Genomic DNA, 14,074 nt, shown 5'->3' with positions numbered 1-14,074 from the left:
CGACCGAAGTCAGCGCCGATTGCAGCTGTGAGCGAAGGGATGCCAAGTCAGCCCTCATCCGAACACAGCAATCGCAGTCCCTGTCCATTCTAATCGATGTTTAACAACAGTTACTGAAACACGAGTCGGTGCCTAGATAACGCAAGCCGAACACCCAAAGAATGTATCAACTAACCTGTACAAATGCCTGACGACTGCGCTACAATCTGCTGAATTTACGATTACAGTAACTAAAACTCGAAATTGCACCTCCTATACGAAACTCACACGCAATTTAAATAAGAATCTACGAAGTAAACACTAAAGCGCGATGCTACAACTGTCAAATACTATAATACGCCCGAAATATATGAATTAAACAGTGCAAGTACCCAAAAACACGCAAAGAAATTAATTAAACTATGTAACAAATAAGTAAGCTAGGGTTATACGACTTGCTGCTGCAGCTGCTTATCCAACGGCGGCAGGGAGCACACTGACTGTGAGCAATCGACACTGGCCGTCACCTTTTGTCACCTTTTTGTATAATGCACAGAGAAAATACGAGAGTGTGCGAAAAAGTAATGCTTCCGAGTTGTTTTATTCTGTTCTCAACACCGGTTGAAATACTCATATTTATCCCGCTTCGGTGATGCTAGTTGCAACATTCTGCCGGTACAGGATTCTGAATTATAGCGCGTAAAACGCTGGTTTGTAACGTAACTGTGTCGGTGTGTGAGAAACAATGTGCTGTAAGCGAGTTTCGAACCGCACAGATCGTGCAACCAAGAAATCAGTAGAAAAATGATAGTTGTGTGCGATGATGATTGGATAGACATCTGTAATGTGCGACGTTCGGTTGTTTGTGCTCGTAATGAAAACGGTGGTGCTGACCTCAGCTTCGTACAACACTTTCTAGGACTACACTTTGAAAGTGAGGTAACGGTGTAAGCAGATGTCAGTTTGCAACTTCGTCAACAGATCCAAAATTCTGCAGTGACAGTGTAATTAACTGGTCTTTTGTTTGGAGAAATGTGTTCTTCGCCAGCATCACTATGTTGAGGAATAAATATTTAGACGTGAAGAACAAAGATGTAGATTAATAATAAAGTTCGTTTCATTTAAAAAGCTTTAAGATTTTTCACCCAAAATATTTGATGGTATTACTTTTCAGCAAGCTCTAGTACTTTCCGACGACGTCACATGATCCAGATTCCTAGAGAAAAGCAAAATGATCTCTTTCTAAACGACCCCAAGAAATGACAGTTCTGCGGTACCCTTCAATAACTAGATTGTAATACAGAAACTGTCATTGTGAAGAGAAAATTAATTTTTTCTCAGTTTCACTTACGCTTTACGTTCCATCCACTGTCGTATAAAACAGCTCCGTTAGATGGCGCCTAAACTTAAAATTAGGTACTATATCAGCCATCTGAGTACGTGTAATTCGTAACATTAAGTATTCCAAACAATGCAGACGGCTCTTGAATGAAGCTGATGACATGACTCGCTCAACTACGCTGCTACTACTCTTAATAATAACTACGAATGAGCTATGTAAGTACTGCTCCAATAAGAACCCACACTAATCTGCGTAGGGAAACCATACAAACGCCGTACAATGTATTTGCATCAGAGTACTTGTTTGGCACCCTGTTATGTATGTATGTCCATTCAACATTCGAAACATTTGCGATTACATTCCAAAAGATTATCTAAAATATCATCATAAAAGCGTTACTATACAATGAGACTTCACATTAGCGGTAATTAAGCTACAAGACTAAGTACTTTGCGTTGCTTGTTGTACGAGGACTGGCCGGCTTGAAAGTGTAAAGGACACAGTGCCAGGACAACGATTCTTTGTTCGGCTCGAAAACAAGCACATTTACATCTGTATTTGAAAACCACTGTGATATGCGTGGCAGAGGTTAGGTCGAATTTTTCCATTTGGGCATATTTTCGATCCATTCCCGTATGTAACACTCGAAGAATGACTGCTTAAATGTCTCTTGCGCGCGACAGCTAATCTATTCTTGAATTCACGATCTCTTCGGGAGGGATAGCTAAGGGGTTATCGCTAGACTCCTCACTTAAACATAATTCTTCAAACTTCGTATTTAGGCTTTGACGGAATAGTTGTACCTGTATCGATATATCTGCCATACAAGTATTTCTATTTCTGTCATGTTCTTCCAAGGATCAGAAAAATCTGTGATCACTCTTTGTGATGCGGCCTCCTCCCTTCCCTAGCTCTCAATAAAAGGAAAAAAAATATATGGTTTTAAGGTTTTTTCTTCCAAGGAAATGATATAAAAGCCAGTATTACCAGATTTTTAAATGAAATTGTTTTATGGTTTCTTACAAGTCACCAGTCGTCAACCAAAATATTAAAAATACACCTATCCCCTGGCTTAGACCATCCCCATACTTACATAGTATCGCATAGGACCCGTTGTTCAGTCTTCCTTGTCAGTCCTAATTGACAGGGGTCTTACATACTTGAGCAATATTCTAGAATGTATTACACGATTTTCTTGTAAGTAATCTCACTTGTACACTAATTAAATACTCTTAGTACCCTGACAATGAATCTTTACCTGCTAGCTGCTTGATCGTTCCATTTTATATCCCTACAAATGTTTACACAAAGTATTTAAATAAGTGGACTGACTCCAGCTGTGACTCATCAATACTGCAGTCATCTCTTTTCAAGTTGTGACTGAACATGTTTGCAGCTTTCTACAGACTATAATACATCATACACTGATGACACAAAATGTTATGACCATTTCATTAACAACGTCCTTTTTTAGGCCTTGTCATGGATTCGATATCTCTTCAGTAAGCTTCGGAGACATGTACACCAAATGTCTACACACAGGTCACACAGTTGGCATAGATTACTCGCCCGTAATTTGTCGACGTGGAGCAACCACCCGATAGCAGTCCGGATGTGTTCCATCGGGTTCAGAATTGGTGAATCTTGCGGCAAAGATATCAGCGTGAATATATCATGCCCCTCACACGATTATATCACGATTATCCCTTTGTGACACAAACAGCTATATTGGTGGAAGATTCCATCAACGTCGGGGAATACATGAAGCATTTAGGGAAATAGGTAATCCATAACAATATTCCCGTAATCCATGGCTTTCATGGTGCCATCGATTACGACTACAGATACTATGGAAGCTCATAGCGTAATATTGCACCCAGCCGGCCTGCGTCCAAGATGCCGCGCATGTTTGTTCAGCAGCCGTTGATGCTGGACGCTACTGAGGACCTGGTGTAAGTAGATACGTGCTCCAGGCTTCCAGACGACACGTTGACTTTGCCCCACCATCCACTCTCGATGATGTCATGTCCGCTGTAACTGAAATTCACGACGTCGTTGGCTCAATGTGGGAACAGAACTGCTGAGCCCTGCGTTCAATAACGTGCGCTAAATGGCGAGCTCTGAAGCATGTCTACCGTAGATGGCAGTCTATCCTGCATTACAGGTCAGGCCAGTCTCCTGTCTGTGATGAGACTTGTAGTTTCGCTATCGGTCAGCCTCTTTTCATAGATGCTCACGACACCAGCATGCAAGCAGCCGACCAGCTTCGGCCTTTACCAGATGGGTACACAGGCGTCGAGCCTTAGCAATCTGGTGTCTCTCACAGTAGTTTTTCTCAGTGGATTTCCTCCTTTACATCCGTATCGCTGTCAGAAAAATTCTCTGCCAGTCACTGCTCCGCATACATACCCTCTAATACAATAAAACGACGCACTATGAAGGAATTATTGGCAGGGAAATCGGTAGATGTGATGTACATGTACTGACAAACTCATGATCGGAGTTTCATTACAATTATGATTTATTCAAGAGGAAGAGCTACATAAACTAAGCAAGTCTCTTACGCGTTCTACCAACTCTACCCGTTGAACAAACACTTATTGGGCTTGGCGTCGATTGATAAAGTTGTTGGATGACCTCCTAAGGGATATCGTGACAAATTCTGTCCAATTGGTCAGTTGGCCCTCCAAAATCTCGAAATGGTTCGATGCTCTTGCCCATCACGCTCTAAACGTTCTCAATTAATTAGAGATCTGGTGACTGTGCTGGCCAAGCAGTACAAACTCTAGCAGTGTGCGGGCGAGCGTTATCTTGCTGAAAGCCCAGGATGGCTTGCCATGAATGGCAACAACACGGGGCATACAGTACCGTCGACATACCACTGTCTTGAGAGATTGCCGCGGATGATAACCACAAGGGTCCTACTATGAAAAGAAACTCCACCCCAAAGCCATCACTTGTGTTTGCCACGCTGTGTAGCGGGCGACAGTCAAATTGGTATCCCACTGTTGTCCGAGGTGTCTTAGTACACATCTTCACTGTTCATAAGGGCTCATTTCGGAGCGGGACTCATAACTGAACACAATCTGACTAAAGTCAATGAGATTCCATGTCAAAGACGTCTCTGAAGACGCCCCAGACAGTGCTGTGACATCAACCTGATTACCGCCCACCGCACGGCTTAATAATCAGCAATGATGGTCTGAGGCGCCATTTGTTTTCGTACAGGATCCTTTAAGTTGTTAACTGCGGCACCCTACGGGACAGCGGTACGTCGACGATATTCTACACCCCGTTTTGTTGCCGTTTGTGACAAGCCATCCTGAGGATAAGGCTCTCTGCGCGCTGCGAGATTTTCTTCTGCTTGTCTTCGTGCTTATCAAAACTTCCATCGGCCAACAAGACCCCAACTGAGAACGCTTAGAGCATTACGAGAGGGGCCCTCCAAGCTGTCGGGATTTTGGCGATCCAATACCCAATTCCATAGAATTTGGTAGGATATGTCTCAGGAGGACATACAACAACTTTGTCAATGAGAGTGCACTATCCTTAGCACGACAAGTGCCCACAACGCCGCTAGGTGTCTTTCAACCTCACGGTGGGCAGTGCTACCACGTTTTATTGATTAGTATAGCTAAATGTATAATCAGCAAAAAGTCTGAGATTACTATAAAGATCTGCAACGTCATTAACATACGACACGAACAGCAATGGGCCTGGGACACATCCCTGGGGCACACCTGAGGTTAGTTCGACATCTCTCGACGAGATCATGCGACTTCAAATTAATGTTCTTACAACCTCGCATACATTCATAACTAATCGGTAGACTATTCGACTCCCATTTATTTCAATTGATATTCCTAAAGTACAATTACAATTGAAAAAAAATTAACACCTGGTTAGTCCACAAAGGTTAGAGACTGCATTAATAAAATGTGAAAATGGTTTTTTTGGTGCTTCAGCTGTTTAAACAGTCCTTCCCGCCCCTCCACCTCATCACCTTTTCAATACAACAGACAGAACGTTCATGCATTCATACAACCATTTGAAACTGTCAGGAAAGTCCATAGTCTGGGTGTTGTTCAACTCACCTGTCACATTGCCTTGAATGTCGGTCATGTATTCAAAACGTTGACCCCTCATGTGAATTCCCGCTCTTTGTCGACCTGTCGTAGATTCACATCGATACGACCAAGTCTCGCCGCTAGTAACGAGTTTGTCTAGGAAAGAATTGTCCGCATTTTGCATTCAGACAAATCGCGGCAGGCATCCGCAGATCTTTGTATTTGTTTGGAAGTCTAAGTGTGCGGAAAAAACTGCGCACACACTTTTCTCTTCTTCAAAACATTCGGAGAACATCATGAACACTTGTTTTAGAAAGGTTGCTCCATTGCGATTTATAGTACAACAGCGTTGACAAATTAGGCAAACACGTTCACTGCGTCGCACGGCCTGGTCACAATAAACTGGTCGGATGCACATCTGTTGCTTACGGTTGTTAGTTCAAGCTGCCGCCGCACGTGCTCCGCTGACGTCGTTTATACGAACGTGTAAACTCAGTCTTGAATGTCTTTGGATGGACGGGGTAGAGTTTCCCCGAGATATTTAGTAATTTCTGTAAGCTGCTTCAGCTACATTGCAAATAACAAAACATTTAGTTTTACACTTATGGCGACTTTATCACCGTGCCTACCACGTGCTTCCCACGTTTGTTCTCATTCCGACTTTCCTGCCTGCTAATTAACGAGACGCGGCTACCACCATCATATCCACGTAGGCTTCTGTCAACAAGGCTGTAGGCGACTTAAGCCAACTCAAAAAAAAAAAAAAAAAAAAAAAAGAGTAAAGTAATAGAGAAAGATGATGTGGGTACTGAAGGATACGTCACAACCCACTTCTCAAGATGAATCCAAGTGCGGGAGGCTTTCATTAAGTAATGCAACACTTTCGTTTCTGAAAGCAGGTTGGTTTGATTCAGCATTCTGTAATGACCTCCTTTGCACGCTATGTGGTTCTTTAGTGGTTGCAGGAGCGATGAACAGATGCCGTTCATCAACAGACAATTCAAATATGAATTTATTGTAAATCTAATGTTAAATAACAAAAATAATATATAACTTCGTTGCTGTATTTGCAGCATCAGTTGCTAGCAGTAGATAGGATTGTAGAAATATTTACGGATACAAAAGATTTATAAACCTGTTACTTTTCAATATAATGTATATTCAAAAGCTGTCGAGCCGTGGCGACTATGAAAATCTGTAAATGATATTTAACTGAGAAACACACAAAAAGCGGCCAGTACACCAGTGTTCGAATTTTAAGTATACCCTCCGCTGTAGCTCCCAGTGGGGGACAGGTGTTTGCACCTCATTGACAGAGGTCTAATCGTTCGTGGCAGCGCCGTCATTCCGTGGTGGTGGATGTAGGAAACACCTCAGCGTAATTGGCGGCGCGCGTATTTGAAAGTACGGCCGACCAGATAACAGCCAGTATCGTACCCCTCGCCCCCCAAATCAGTTGATGCGGGTGGGGTGGAGGGTGGGAGGCCTGCGCCGTGAATAGTTTTATTTTGGGAATAGGACGAGGAATTTCGCTTTATGAAAAACAGAAATGTTTCAACACCTTTTGTGCTATCTTCAGTGGGTTATTTTTTATTTTCTTACTATAAAATTGTTGTTACATATTAACAGTTCGCGAAACTTTGGGTACATCATATTTACAATTACGAATGAATAATTGTTGTAAAATATTATACATCGTTTGTTCATAGTTCACAGTTGAGATATGTATTAACAATCTGATGCACTGGGTATTGTTTACAACATCATGTCTAAAGTTCTGGTTGTAGATTATTTGTCAAAAGAGTGGTTGTATGCATTAGTTTACATACCTTACATGCTCCTATTGAACATTTTTATCGGTGGCTAGTCTGCTACACAATCTACAACTTCTCATCTGCAACCAGCAAAGCTTAAATTTTATTTTTCTGTTTATTATGCATTTACAAACGTAAATGAGTATATATCACGGTTTTTGTGTGTAACGTACGGCTCTGAAGTTGTAGTCCTTCCTCATATGTCGTTGGCGAGGTGAATTGGCGGATTTCGTGACATTTGGTCGCTTGACAGTGCACTTTCTCTGATTTTTCAAAACATAGGCAGAGTTCTCGCCGCCATTACGAGTTGTTGTGACTGTGTAGTATTTATTTGTTTCGTACCGTGTTTGGCTGGGTTAGGAGCGCGGGTTTGAAGAGTATTTGGCGTTTGTGATGTTTGGTTTGTGTGAGCGTGCGTGCATGTGCATGTGCATGTGTGTGTGTGTGTGTATGTGTGCGTACGTGCGTGCGTGTGTTCAGCACAGGTACAGAATGAGTGAGAGAGAATGGGTGTTGTTTTTTACTCATGAGTAGTTTTGGCGTGGGCGTTATTTCTATAGTTCGTGAGTTGCGGCAAAGGAAGTTTTATTGCTCGTTGATTTGTTTTCAAATGGTTCAAATGGCTCAGAGCACTATACGACTTAACGTCTGAGGTCATCAATCGCCTAGGACTTAGAACTAATTAAACCTAACTTACCTAAGGACATCACACACATCCATGCTCGAGGCAAGATTCGAACCTGCGACCGTAGCGGTCGCTCGGCTCCACTCCGGCCGGCTGATTTGTTTTCATTTAGCACTTTCTTTCCTTGGGCTATAGATTTTTGGATGTGATAGTTTTCTTCTATAGTTACTTCTTGGCATAAGCTGCTACCAGTTGTAAAGTTTCGTAGGTCAGTTTCACGGTTTACTTGGTGGTGATTGTGTGCTATCAGGTGGTATGCGAATGTTGGGTGTGAGCTATTGCTTTTCAGTGCTGTGTGATGTTCTGTACACATGGTTCTAAAATTCCTGGGTGTTTGCCCCACATATACAGATTGACAGCATTTGTAAGTAACAGTTGCAGATGAGAAGTTGTAGACTATGTAACAAACTAGCTGCCAGCATAAATGTCCAATAGCATCATGTAAGGTAGCAAAACAAGTGCATACATCCATTCTTTTGCAAATTAAGCTATAACTAGAACAGTAGACATAATGTTATAAACAACACATAGTGCATCAGGTCGTTAATACTTATCTCAACTGTGATCTATGAACAAGTGATGTGTAATAATTTACAACAATTATTCACTCACGGTTATAATATTATGTACCAAAAGGTTCGCTAAAATGTTAATATGTAACAACAATTTTAAGTAACAAAATAAAAAGTAATGCACTGAAGAAAGCACAAAAAGTGCTGAAACATATCTGGGTAAAACAAAAGTGAAAGTGTGTCCTGAATAAGGCGAAATTCCTCGTTCTATTTTCATACAAGCAAGGTCATAAGAACTGCAACACCGCAAGATGATTTGTTTTGTTTTGTTGTAGGGGGCCAAAAAAACTAAAGGTTGTGCGCGCCCATGTGATTAGAACCATCGAACACGAAGACGAAATAAGAGCTAAAAGCGACTACACGTTAAGTCCAATCGACGGAAGGAAAGACAGCTAAAACACAGAAGGTCGGTAAAATACGCGACAGAGACAACGGAGGTCCTGAGGTAAGGATTTAATGTCCTTCACCATATTGCCAAGATGGATAAAAAGTAAAAAGCACTCGACAGCCCTCGCGTCGTTCGCTAAAACGAACTATTTTTCAAGAAAGCTAACATAAATTGTAAGTGGTTAAATAAGGGCCATTGCGTAAGGAAATGGCGAACCGTGAAAGGTTGATAACAATGAGCACAAAGTGGTGGAGGATCATCACTTAACAAATGTCAATGGCTGAAACGAGAGTTACCAGTATGCAACCTAACTAAAATGATCTCCTCGCGGTGAGAGAGCCGAAAGGAGGCCGGCCAAGCAACAGGTTCCTTGTCTTGGGGCAGAGCACACCAATCTGCGTCCGATGTTGCGAGTGCCAGGGAAGACGCCCAGGAAAACCAGGACGCATCAGACGACACAAGTAGAAACATGGAGTGTGCAGCAGAGGGCGCCGGCGACAAGTCGACAGTGGCGGCGTCTGTTTCCATGGAAGAGGCGACCTGCGGCGCTGGTAGCAATGGCGACACATGGCGATAGGCATCTGTGAGGCGGCCGTTAATAGAGCCAACCTCTCGGTAAGCTGCGTAGGAGGCTGCGTTGCGGCGGACGGACGTTGCTGCGTCACTGCGGTTGGACGTCACTCACTGAAGAAATCTGAAACAGTTTGATGTACGGCAAAATCACAGAACTCACGGATGTGTAGCTGATGGTGCAGGCCTGGACTGGCGCGAGCAGTACACTGCGCTCTGCCAGCTGATCGGAGAATAACGCCGATTTCCAGTGAATTTGCCTTGTTATGCATTCGATATTGAACTCTGACGTTCGGGTGGAACGTCGTGGTGCAGTCCAAAGCTGGAGCAGAGCGGTACGGACGAAGCAAATATAGCGAGATACGACGGAAACTCCCATGGAAACTTTCCGCCGGCGAAATATCAGGAGCTGGAAGAGTACGACATGAACTCAGAAACATAAGTCACGCATCTTCACGTGAATCTGAAGCACCATGTTTTGATATATGTGTCTCGAACGTTCGAATGAAACGTTCGGCCTCGGCGTTAAACTGTTGCGAGAATGGTGCTGTTCTGACATGATGTGTTTGTACAATTCCTTGGAAGAAAGGGGAGGTCAGTTGGAGGAATCAATTGTTTGTGGCAAGCTCTGGAGAGAAAATATAACAGCGAACCCTTGATATTGCTGACGGCATTCTTCCAATACATTAGGACAACGGAAGGGTATTTGCTGTAGGCATCTACGATAGTCAACCGTGTTTGCCAAAAGGGGCCAGCATAGTCTATATGGAGGCGTTGCCATGGAGTATCAGAATGAGTCCTGGGGAAAAATTCCTGGCGCAGAGTAGCCTGATTGTCCGTGCGAGCGCAACATTGTGCCGACACGCATTCTGTTTGCTTATCTAAATCAACCCACGTGCAATGTTGGCGCGACAGATGCTTAGTGCGAACTGCTTCCCAGGCACTTCTGTGGAGAAGAATAAGCGCTTGCTGTTACAGAGCAGTGGAAATTAACACTCTTGTCTGCTCGTTAGGCGTGTGAAGCAGTATCATAATATTCAGAAGAGGTAAACTATTGCGACGCACGGAGTATCTACTACTAAGGAATAATGAATACATTTATGAGAGCGCGCCCAAACATTGAGAATGTAGCGTTTTAGCATCGTGGTGAGTGGTCATGCTCAGTGGTTTCTGCGACCTGTCGTGAATCAATAGGAAAATAATCCAGTACTTGAGAATGAGAAGAATGACTATGTAAACAAGAAGCTTCCGGTAAGTCGAACACTACATCTGTGCCGACGGGTAAACAAGACAGTGTGTCGGTGTTTGAACGTGGCGCCATCGTATGATACAGAATTCATACTGCTAATTTGGCGGTAACAGAGTCCAACGTTGAAGCTTCTGTGCCGTTCGATCGGGAAATCGTTTTCGACGGATGAAACGGTGCTATCAAAGGCTTATGCTCCATGAACAGGAAAAATTTTCGCCATACAGGTAGTGATGAAGTTGTGTGACGAAGATATTGTAGCCAGGACTTCCTTCTCCAGCTGACTATTATTAATCTGAGCATGCACTTGACACAAAGTTTCCCTTGCCGCAATTCAAAAACTCTGTGACAAGTATCAACATTTGTTCGACGGTACTCTGGGATGTGGAAAAGATTTTCACGTTCGTATTACACTGAAAGCTGATGCGCAACTAAAATTTTGCTGCCCACGTCCTGTGCCACATGCACTACGTGGCTACAGAAATTCAACACAAAGACTGTGAGTCGTAGTTGTGTCCGGCTCTTCGAAAAGCGCGCCAGGCGGAGTGTTTTCGCTTCGCGTCTAGTGTTTGCGGTAGCGCTTTCGGTTTGCGCGCTGTTTGGATCGCTACCGCCCTCTGGCGGGAGGCGGAGCAAGTGTACCGTCGCGTGACGATCGAGGGAGGACGTACTGGGCTGTGACCGAGAGAGGTGGTGTTGGAGTGGGGCCCTGTTGTTGGGGTTCGTCAACTGCTCGCCACGTGATTTGGCCGACCTCTTGGCTGTCAGGGGTTAAGCCTGCCTTACCCGCATGTACGTGGCTTATGAAGCTTAGGAGCCGTGGTGCAGGAGATCAGCGCGTATGACCGTTGTTGTTGTTGTCTTCAGTCCAGAGACTGGTTTGATGCAGCTCTCCATGCTACTCTATCCTGTGCAAGCTGCTTCATCTCCCAATACCTACTGCAACCTACATCCTTCTGAATCTGCTTAGTGTATTCATCTCTTGGTCTCCCTCTACGATTTTTACCCTCCACGCTGCCCTCCAATGCTAAATTTGTGATCCCTTGATGCCTCAAAACATGTCCTACCAACCGATCCCTTCTTCTAGTCAAGTTGTGCCACAAACTTCTCTTCTCCCCAATCCTATTCAATACCTCCTCATTAGTTACGTGATCTACCCATCTAATCTTCAGCATTCTTCTGTAGCACCACATTTCGAAAGCTTCTATTCTCTTCTTGTCCAAACTAGTTATCGTCCATGTTTCACTTCCATACATGGCTACACTCCAAACAAATACTTTCATAAACGACTTCCTGATACATAAATCTATATTCGATGTTAACAAATTTCTCTTCTTGAGAAACGCTTTCCTTGCCATTGCCAGTCTACATTTTATATCCTCTCTACTTCGACCATCATCAGTTATTTTACTTCCTAAATAGCAAAACTCCTTTGCTACTGTAAGTTTCTCATTTCCTAATCTAATTCCCTCAGCATCACCCGATTTAATTTGACCACATTGCATTATCCTCGTTTTGCTTTTGTTGATGTTCATCTTATATCCTCCTTTCAAGACACTGTCCATTCCGTTCAAGTGCTCTTCCAAGTCCTTTGCCGTCTCTGACAGAATTACAATGTCATCGGCGAACCTCAAAGTTTTTATTTCTTCTCCATGAATTTTAATACCTACTCCAAATTTTTCTTTTGTTTCCTTTACTGCTTGCTCAATATACAGATTGAATAACATCGGGGAGAGGCTACAACCCTGTCTCACTCCTTTCCCAACCACTGCTTCCCTTTCATGCCCCTCGACTCTTATGACTGCCATCTGGTTTCTGTACAAATTGTAAATAGCCTTTCGTTCCCTGTATTTTACCCCTGCCACCTTCAGAATTTGAAAGAGAGTATTCCAGTCAACATTGTCAAAAGCTTTCTCTAAGTCTACAAATGCTAGAAACGTAGGTTTGCCTTTTCTTAATCTTTCTTCTAAGATAAGTCGTAAGGTCAGTATTGCCTCACGTGTTCCAACATTTCGACGGAATCCAAACTGATCCTCCCCGAGGTCCGCATCTACCAGTTTTTCCATTCGTCTGTAAAGAATTCGTGTTAGTATTTTGCAGCTGTGACTTATTAAACTGATAGTTCGGTAATTTTCACATCTGTCAGCACCTGCTTTCCTTGGGATTGGAATTATTATATTCTTCTTGAAGTCTGAGGGTATTTGACCGTATGCCTTCCTATTGGCCGTTGAAACCACTGGCAGCGGTTGGCTCTGACGAGCATTTGGAAGTGCAACGTGTTCCCGGCGCTCTGGTGGGGTGTAAGAAGTTGAGTACTGGTTTCTTCACCAGTGGTTTTGTTGGGATCTTCCCACCACAGTTTTCATTTGCGTGTCTGCGGGAATGTGATTATTGCTTCTTGGTCGGGCCGTTTCATTCACACTTCGGTTGGGTGCTTAGGGACGGTGTCGCGTGTCTCTGTGATTCGGAGTCTGTGCAGGCACCGCCCTTGCTTCATCTTCTGGTTTTGGGTAGTTCTGGGAGGTGGTGGCTTGAAATGGAAATTTTGGAGTTGATCTGCTGTGGCCCTGTAAACCACCATTAACTATACCACCTATTGTGATTTACCCGTCACTCCCTCACCGAGCTAAGGAAAATTTTTTGGGAAAATAACCTTAGCAGTGTGTGTTATCTCACCATCACCTCCTGGCAACTACTTCCAAGATAACGTTTTTGGAATAACATGTGTACTTGAGTTATTGTTTGTGAACCGCCCTAATTGTCGGTTCAGACTGAATGCTTAGGATATCTCATCGACGCGAAAGGTGCTCGTCCTTTGACGAAAATTGGCTAACAATTCAACAGTTGTCATCTCGTAAAAGCTGACTTACTACATAAAGTTCATTCCTAATGTGCCACAAATTGCCGCTCCTCTGAACCGCCTCAAACGTAAAAGTGATCCGTTTATTGAACAAAAGACTGTGACTAAGCTTTTCAGTCACTGAAAATTGCATTATTTCGTCAACCTTGCCTTATGTAGTACGATCCGCCCAATTCACATGTGCTTGCAGCCGATGCATCGTCCGGGGCCATTGGGGCGGTATTATCCCACAGAAATGGCAAAACAGAACGCCTTATCGCATGTACTTCCAAATCTTTGAACTATGCTCAGATTAATAATACTCAGCTATAGAAGTAAGTCCTGGTTATAATATACTGTTCATGCAATTTCATGACTACCTGTACGGGGAAAATTTTTCCTGGTCACGGAGCATTTGCCTTCGACAGCACCATTTCATCTGTCGAAACCAGTTCCCGATCACACGGTACAGAAGCTTCAAAGTTGGTCTCTATTACTGTCAAATTACCGGTATGAATTCTGTATCACACGATGGCGCAATGTACAAATACCGACACACTTTCACCTGTCGG

This window comes from Schistocerca gregaria, chromosome 5 (assembly GCF_023897955.1).
Source record: "Schistocerca gregaria isolate iqSchGreg1 chromosome 5, iqSchGreg1.2, whole genome shotgun sequence".
Taxonomy (NCBI): Eukaryota; Metazoa; Arthropoda; class Insecta; order Orthoptera; family Acrididae; genus Schistocerca; species Schistocerca gregaria.
The sequence above is the reverse complement of the archived record's forward strand: the minus strand, read 5'-3'. Positions refer to the sequence as shown.